Here is a 9,323-nt window from a genome sequence, read left to right on the forward strand (position 1 = left end):
AAACTAGCAGTTGTCGGCACTACTGGGTTGCTAGACTCAACGCAAAGTTCACAACTGAAGAAAGTTCAGCAGACGCGAAGAAGCACGGCGATTGGACACTCTACGTGGCCTGTGTGAGAGGGTGCGACTGTCAATCAAAACAAGTTCAAAAGCAACTGAAAATGTGTCTTTTGGCGTGGCGACAAAATGACGTTGCTGGACTTATTCCAGGTTCAACAATGACCAAGGCTGAATTGTGTTGATATGGATAAAGGCAGGGATTGGGAGCTCTGCGTGGCTCACGTGACGGCGCCTGACTGTCAATCAAACGAAGCTCAAAGCGATTGAAAATGTGTTTTTTTATCTTTGACGTGACGTCAAAATGACATTGCTGAACTTATTTCGGGCTCATAAAACTTCAACACCGGATCGTAGCGAACATCGGAAGTTCATAAAAGAAGATAGCTTTTGCTGCATTGTGTTTTTGTTTTCCGCCGCCGTCGTGTTTATTGTGTCCATAGCGACGCGCTCTAAATGCCTGACCAAGGGCGTACTGAGAGGGGGGCAAAGAGGCGTGCCCCCCCCCCCCTGAAACTGAAAGTCGCTCCTGAAAATAATGCGTTCGGTAGTCACAGGTCGTATTGATTAATCTCAGACCTCATAGGAGCCTCTGAACACCACACAGTATAGGCAACGTCCGCCTCGAGAAAAATATGTGGTAGGGGGTAGAGGTTTGCGCTATTGCCACCCCAGGAAAACATCCTGGGAAAGCCCATGAGCATGGCCATACTTTTCGACAGCATTACCGATCGTCACAGGGCACTGTGTGGTAGTTGTGCGACCGCCTTCGCGCAAGGCCGGAGTTATGCGCAAGGTACCTTCCACGTCGCGGACAATGACTGTGGAGCAAAAAGTTCTTTGTTCTCTTCGGTTCTTCGGAACAAGAAATCTTCTTGTGGCATTGTGGCCACAGATCGGAACCTGTCTGTGCCGCAGAGAAATATGAGCCAAGAGGTTCGAGTGGTCTCCGCAGGGATTCTAGCGGATCTCGGTGATGAGTGGGGGCGCTTTCCACGGGATGCGGTTAGCAGCAGGGATCGGAACCTGTATTTTTTGCGGTCCGGTTCGGGTTCGGGTTCAGGCATATTGGTTCGGTTCGAGTTTAGCTTCACTGAACCGAAATTAGCAGCTTGAACCGGTTCAGGTATATGGGTTCGGTTCGGGTTCGGCTCAAGGAGAACCCCCCTCCCCCTCCCCCCAAGAAAAAAAAAAGCGACCAGCGGTCGGGACATTTACAGGGATTGGAACCTTTACTTTCTTCGGCTCTGGTTTAACCGTTTCATCGGCAGCATTTTTTCAACATGAAACCTAGCTTACCCTCACCGTACATGGTTGTAAGAGTGGTAAAGATTGGTAAAGAGTGGTAAAGAGTGTAAAGGTGTGAGATAACCGTTTCAAGTGAAAAACCTCTTATAAAAGCAGGTGAAAACACAAGTAATAAACGCATTTATTATTTACCTGATATTTTATTATATTGTACTCTCGTGGTCGTCTGCTGAAAACGAAAAGCGAAGTGCTGGAAGCCTTTTGGCAGAACCCGGTCAGGGCCCCCTTTTTGCTCCGGAAAAAAAAAAAAAAAAACTGGCGCTTTTCACAAACTTTTACCATCGTACAAAAAATAAATAAACAAAAAAGTCGGTCGGTAGTATAATTATTTCACATGTGAACCGACTCCCGAACCGGTAACCGTATCATTTTTTTTGGTTCAGTTCCGGTTCGGTTCAGGACAAACAAAAAATCGTTCGGGTTCGGTTCGGTTCGGGTTCAACAGAAGAACGCTTTTTCGGTTTTCGGTTCGGGTTCAGTTCCGCTTCCGATCCCTGGTTAGCAGAGCGACCAGCAAGAAATCCGCGGCGGGACTCACGCCTTGCTAACGCCGCAGCGGAAGTGGATGCAGCACTTATTGCAATCCTTGGGCCACCGGACACTTCTGGAACCATCACCAAAGACGCCTACTGGTCCCGCTTACACGCGCAATGATGACGTTCGTTTCCCTAATTGGTTCAAACCGGAGGAGGAGGGGGGGGGGGGGCTACGCCTTTTGTGACAACTTCGATAAGTGGTAATTTCCACTAAAAGGCGCACGGCCCGCTCTGTCCTCAAATGAGAGGTAATATCCGTACCATTCGGCGCTGCGATTGGCCAACACCTTGTTGTGAGGCAAAGCTCTGTTTCTACCAAATGTATTCTGCGCTCTCAAAACCGGTGGTGGTGGTGGTGGTGGTGAGCCGGCTTGCCGTTGTGGCCTCACGGATGTGGGCTGCGTCACGACTGTAGCCAGGATGAGATGAGATAATGTGATAACAGATGAAGGAATGAAGACGGCCGGAAGTTACGATCTAAGGCAGACACTGCCTTATAACACTGCCAGAGAAGTCCGAGCAGTGCTCATAGCCTTGAGCGAGGCCCGATTCCTGGAGAAAGCAGAGGAGGCTGCGAATTTTGGAGTATCTTTCCGTGAAAGCGCCTCTGGGATGTAGGATATCATCCACCGTACAATTCCTGCAATGACCAAGGTATTTTTCCCGCACCGCAGCATAAGCACCGCAATGCAGTAGGATATGTTCGATAGTTTCAATTTGCTGACAATGTATGCAGTTTGCATTGTCTAGAGAGCCAATCTTGAGTAATTGTGATTTAGTGAGAGATCAAAACCACTTCACCACATAGCACGCTCTACACCAATCATTGCGCCGATTGATGCAGTTCTCTTTACTGATTTGAGGAGAAAGCAGGCGTACACTTTTTTGTGACAATTAACATAACTGCATAAGTGGCACTGAAAGGCCCGTTTTCCCATTCTCAAAAAATCAAGGGAGCGGTCGATGTCATTTGGGACGGTAGTTGGTTAGCAGCGTGGTGTTACGCGGTGAACTGTCAGAGTGCGTCGCATAGGCATTCTTGCCTACGACAGGGTCGCCGGCAATGTTCGAGTCTGTCAACTGCTCAGTTAATTCCATTTCGGTCACTACGTTTCTCTGCGGCAACTGAAACTTCGAGAACTGTCAACATTTAGCATTTCCAAACACACATTTACAAAATAGTGTCAATATACAATATTAGTGGACATCATACATTCATGCATGCCCTTTGTGGGAGCACGAACACAGGCGCCCCGGTCCCGTCAACGGCACCACGGCCGATAAAATTCGCTGTTCGACGTCCGTTACAGATGCCGACGGATGGCGTCCGCCATTACCTTTGCCGTCGTTACTAATTTTCGCCGCTTATTATTATTATTATTATTATTATTATTATTATTATTATTATTATTATTATTTATTATTATTATTATTATTATGGATCTCAAGAGTAATCCTAAACAATTTTGGAAACAAGTGCGTCTTTCTAAAAACGAAAACAGTCTATGCGCTTTGAACAGTAACGGTGGGGTATCTTCTAACCCAACCCTGATGTCTCAGCTCTTCGCTACACATTTTTGTTCAATATATAAACGCGGTAACGCACAGCCAATTGCGAATTCGAGCTCCGTGTCGAACGCATCTTATCACCTTCCTTGTATAGCAGTGTCCTACGAGGAGGTCATCGCAGCTATTCGGAAGCTAAAACCTACTTTGACCCCAGGGGCCGACAAAATTCCTGCAGTATTCGTTAAAGCCTACGGTGACCTCCTTGCACCCGTCCTCCTTCATGTATTCAACCTGTCTCTACGAGACTCTGTGTTCCCCACCTGCTGGAAAACTTCGGTTGTCGTACCAGTCCACAAGTCTGGCGATCCTTTAAATGTGTCAAACTATCGTCCTGTCAGTCTACTGTGCGCGTTTTCAAAGGTGTTTGAGCAGGTAATCTATGATCGCACGTTTTCTTTTCTCAAGTCGCAGATATGTGAACAACAACATGGTTTTATGCCAGGCAGATCCACTGTCACCAATCTTGTATCGTTTATGTCCGTCGTGCCTCCTTGTGTCTCAGAACGAGGACAAGTAGATTCAATTTATTTTGACATTTCAAAGGCATTTGACATGATGGACCATACTATTTTACTTCACAAACTTCATATGACTGGTCTCGGAAACGCCCTCATTGCGTTCTTCCTTTCGTTTCTGAGTAACAGATGCTGTGTCGTAAAGGTGCACGGTGCCTTTTCTTCTCCTTACTTTCCCCCTTCAGGTGTTCCTCAAGGCTCAATTCTGGGGCCGCTCCTTTTCAATGTATTTATTAATGATTTAGCTGGGCATATTCGTCATTCTAATGTTCTTCAGTAGGCCGATGACGTGAAGATATTCAAAGTTATCCACGACCCAAATGACGTTCACAAGCTACAAACTGACGTTTATTCTGTAATTGAATGGTGCTCTAAAAATGGGATGACTATTAATCCATTGAAGACGAAACATGTGACTTACTCCAGAAAAACTAACATAATATGCAATACATACATGTGTTCCGATGCCATCAAGCGTGTCGATGTACTGAAGGATTTGGGGGTCATTTTCGACTCCCAGCTGCGTTTTCATGATCATGTCTCTTACGTTCGGTCTTCAGCTCTCAAAATTCTTGGCTTGCTCACATATACATGCAAAATCTTTTCCACACACTCTGTATTTCTTCACCTGTATCGTTCCTTAATTTTACCGCGAGTGGAATACGCGTCTCCAGTGTGGAACTCTCTTTCCTGCACTGACTCGTCACGGATTGAATCTGTCCAGAAGAAATTTCTACACATTGTACATAGCGTATTCTTAAGAAAAAGCCGTCACTTTAGAATGTATGTGTATACTGAGATAATGTCATTTCTTAACCTCCAACCACTCTCAACGCGACGCCGTTTCCATGATATTATGCTCTGTTATAAGATCTTACACAGTTTTCTCGATACACCATCTCTATTACATCAGCTTCATATCGCCGTACCTGTCAATGTAACCCGACACACGAATATATTGTACTTATCCCACCATATGCCTGCAAATCCGATCGTACGTATTCAACAAATGACAAACGTAATTCACCCCTCTGTTGACATCTTTACCTCGCATTCAAACGTTTTTAAAACTCTCCTCTTGCGTTCACTCACTAACACATGAAGTTGTACAGTTTTTTTTTCTTTTTTTTCTTTTTTTTAGTATTATGTACTGTATATATCCATGTCTGTATTGTATGTATCACTGTGAATATCTTCCCTTTACGCTCCTCTTCCTTAATTTTTTATGTTATGTTTCGCCTAATCTGTATATGTATGTATGCATTGTCTGCGTGCGCCAACACCAAGGCTTCGGCTGTTCTTGGGCACATTGATAAAGGTATTATTATTATTATTATTATTATTATTATTATTATTATTATTATTATTATTATTATTATTATTATTATTATTATTATTATTCGTTCTACGGACTCTTCCCTAGAGCCCGGCAGCCTGACCCGGCAGCGTTCACGGCGCTTCCAAGCTGCTTCCATTGCACACGCTTCTGGTCCTTCGTGAACAGCAAACGTCCTAGAGCAAGGTCTTGCCAAGAATCGGTGCTGCTCCATGTAGTTGAGCAGCACGTCCAACTCAGGGTCGAAAGCGCGCTGACCCAGGGTCTTTCAAAGCTTCGCCGGAGGACACAGCGAATCTTCCGTCATTTTCATCGTAGCTGTCTACAGTGTCATCGCAATTAATGCACTTATATGTTCCTCAGTTGTAAGGATACACCATAAGGATAACTTAAGGCGCACTTTCTCGTTCTTCACTCTTTCACTCCACGTTATCTATCTCTACCTTCTGGCATGCAATTGGCCGTGTCGCTCACGAGCCGACCTTTTATTTATTGTTTCCTTTATTGGCGCTGACGTAGGCCCAACTTCAGTGACCGGGAAGGGGAAACATTTCTGTTGAACTTCGCGAAGTTCAGAGCTCCTCCTGTCGCGACGTCATCTATTGAACTTAGTTCAGCGTTGACGAGTCCAGCACCCCAGGTCTTACAATAACAGAAGAATATGAAAGAATCATCAGATGGGTATAATCACAGCGAGCGACCATATGGCGAATTCAGGTAGTTATTTCATGGCAACACGGCCTAATTCTCAAATTGCTAGGACGGCGCCCGAGCTGGATCACGTGACCGTTGCCACACGCACATGAGTGCCAGGAATCTAGCGGGTTTAGTTGCTTGGATCACGCCAGGGGCACCGCGGTCGCGCGTCTTCGGGTTGCGTCGTTTGCTCAATCACGTGAACTGAACTCGACGTGCTGAGCAATCAGAGCACTCGCCACCATTGCAGTGCTGATATGACGACCGGATATAGATGGGCACCCCGTTGCTCGATCGTTTCGAGACCGGTCGAAAAATGTGCTGGCTGTCAAATTTCTGACGTTCGGAAAGCGCAACGCGAACGTGCGAGATTACTCCGCTTTGACCAAGCGAACATAATTGATTGGGATCGGGCAAAAGAAAAAGTTGCCACTAAATGACCACCCGAATTCAACAATAGCAATAATTGAAACTAGCGATAGTCGTATTGATACGACACAGTGCTTTCAACGAAGGTTGCCCCGCACCTCCACCAATATCTACAAACCGTCAAAGGGATGAGCGAGCAAGTATGGAATCAGTTTTTCCTTCTTTCACAGATTCCTTTGCCTCTTTCCTCAAAACAGGTGGGAGGAACCTGTCCACCCCAAACCGATGCTTTTCGCCATTAGATATTCTGCATTATTGTAATTCAAACCACGTATAAAGCACACAGATACACGTAAGGAATTAATTATTCTATGCTCACATTATTCTAAAGCTACCAAATACGACTTTATCAACTTAAGAGCACAAAAGAGGAACAGATAGATAGATGAACAAAGCACAGACGAACAGATTCAGATGCACCCAATCACAGCCATGAGCAGAATTGGCGGACACCCCGATTTAGTTCACGAAAGTGGCACCACGTGGCGTATCCACCTTCAACTCTCCCTCATATTCTTTTCCCCCTTACTTCCTATCCTTTCCCTCGTGCTCTTCGATACCCCGTCGGTAATCCCGCTACAATGTGCTCTTCTGGCCTAGATCTTCAAGTACACAAACAAAGCTGTGAAAACCAGTAGAGCTTGGCCGTGTCGTGTGTTTTGAGATTTTGCCAGTCTTTTTGCCCCTGCAAAGGAGTTGCGTTTGACAAAATCGTCTGCGAGGTTTCTCTCGGACTGCCAAACTGAAATTTCACGAACTTTGTTGAGTGATAGCGCATGATGTGTAAAAAAGAAAGCCCGAGCTGCTATGGGAGAAACAAGAAAGGTCCCGTGCGCGCCTACGCGGTAAATCGATGTCCGTGAATTAAAAAAAAAGAAGAAGAAGAAAAAAAGAAGCGCATTACCTTTATTGCCCCCTAAGGTTTAGTGAGCATCGTCATGAGAAAATAAGAATATGTCAGAGCCTAGCGAGTTATGTTTTAGAAGAAAAAAAAAGCTCGTTTCAGAGTAAAGTTCTGGGTTCGGTACCAGGTTTCCTGTCTTGATCGCCATACAGTATACGGGGAAATTTCGATATCTGCGTGTATTCCGTATTGTTAGCTGTGCTCCTAACAAATGTTACAGCTAGAAAAAATTTTGTCATTACACGAAAATAATCATCTGTTTTTTTATCTCCAATTATAAAGTGCAGTATCAGTTACTGCGCAGTAGGTGTATTCGCACGAAGTCAATCTATGCAAAAGGTGAAAACAGTTCACTTTTGATCGAAGTCATCAATAATACAAGGACATGTGTCAGCGTAGCGTGTAGTCTTCTTTAGTGCGTCACTGAGGACAGAAAGAAAACCGAAACAGAGGCCGTCGTGAAACCACAGACATGTACTCAAAAACGCTATTCTCAGAAATGTAGCAGGCCACTGTTTTTCCTGCAGAGGTACATTTCTCATACTGGGCTCACTTCTTCGATACCAATGAACGAGCTTCGTGTGTGTATGTGTCGTCCCCTCCTTTCCTTTTCCAATCGTCTACGAGGCCGTCTTGGACTACCGGATTGACAATTTCAACAGCATTGTCCATTATTGTGTTTGACATTACGGTGCAGGGATCCAAGACAATTGCTCACCGGACAATTGCTCACCAAAAAACTGCTGAAGCCGGACAATTGCTCACCGCCTCTTTCACCGCACTTATATGTAATTTTATTTCCCCCCCCCCCATAAAAAAAATCCGATAAGAACGCCCCATGGACGCAGGTCCTGACAAAGACTCTTCAGGCGTGCCAGCATCTCTCGCCTGGACGACCTCTCGCCTCCCCGTCTTCACTGGTGGATTTCCTAGCTATTTGAAGCAACTTAGACAGCTAAAAATGAAGTGCATCTACCATAAAAAGTCAAGCGCCATAAACGCGAAATAAAATCACAATATAAGTGTGGTGAGAGGCCCGGTGAGTAATTGTCCGGCTTCAACGGTTCTGTGGTGAGCAATTGTCCGGCCTCAGCAGTTTTTTTTTTTTTATGTGTGAGTTATTGTCCGGTGAGCAATTGTCCGCGCCCCACAGGACGTCTCGGTGTACGGACATTTTGGTGTACGGACTAACGGGAGTATTACAAAATGTATAGTTGTGGATGTGAAAGAAAAAAATATCCTTCAGGCTCCTGCGTGCCCAAAAGTACAAGCGCATGGTTTCGCACGGCTCATGAAACACATCACAACTGACCAGGTGGTGCTACCATTTGTTCACCCGATTTGTTAAAGTTCGGAGACACATTTGTTTTTAATGAGTTTATGTCGAAAAGTCGAAGGGCGGATTATAACAAGACCGAAAAATAAAGAGTTCCAAGAGGATGTCCCAACTGTTAAATATATTTTTAGGAGTAAGTGAACGGCAAATAAATACACTAGATTATTACACTCATGCTTCGCCTCTACCGACATAACCCACTAGTACGGGAGTCCTACCACGCTTCTATGATTGTGCACATGTATGCTTCAGTCATGCGCGTGGTTAAAAACATGACGTTGAAATTTGATGTTCCTCTCTAACCGCCCTCCCTCACCAGCCGCAACGAAGTGTGTTCTCCTGAAAGAAACATTTTTCTGTTGTACTGTCTACTGTGTCACTGAACGCGACACATAACTTGAGAAAACAGCAGGCAAAAGACTTGGTGAGCATTTGTCCGCTTTGAGCTTTCGTACTGTGAGCAAATGCCCTGGATTCGCGTTTTTGAGCGCGCAGGAGCCCGCGGGACCGTTTTTATTTTATTTTTCGCCCACGCAACCACCGACCATTTTTTTTCTACGCCCAGCGGGATCCAGGACATTTGCTCACCGGACATTTGGGCACCGTCCGAATGCTTAGGGCGGACCAATGCTCAACA

Source organism: Ornithodoros turicata, chromosome 2 (genome assembly GCF_037126465.1).
Source record: "Ornithodoros turicata isolate Travis chromosome 2, ASM3712646v1, whole genome shotgun sequence".
In the NCBI taxonomy this organism is placed as follows: Eukaryota; Metazoa; Arthropoda; class Arachnida; order Ixodida; family Argasidae; genus Ornithodoros; species Ornithodoros turicata.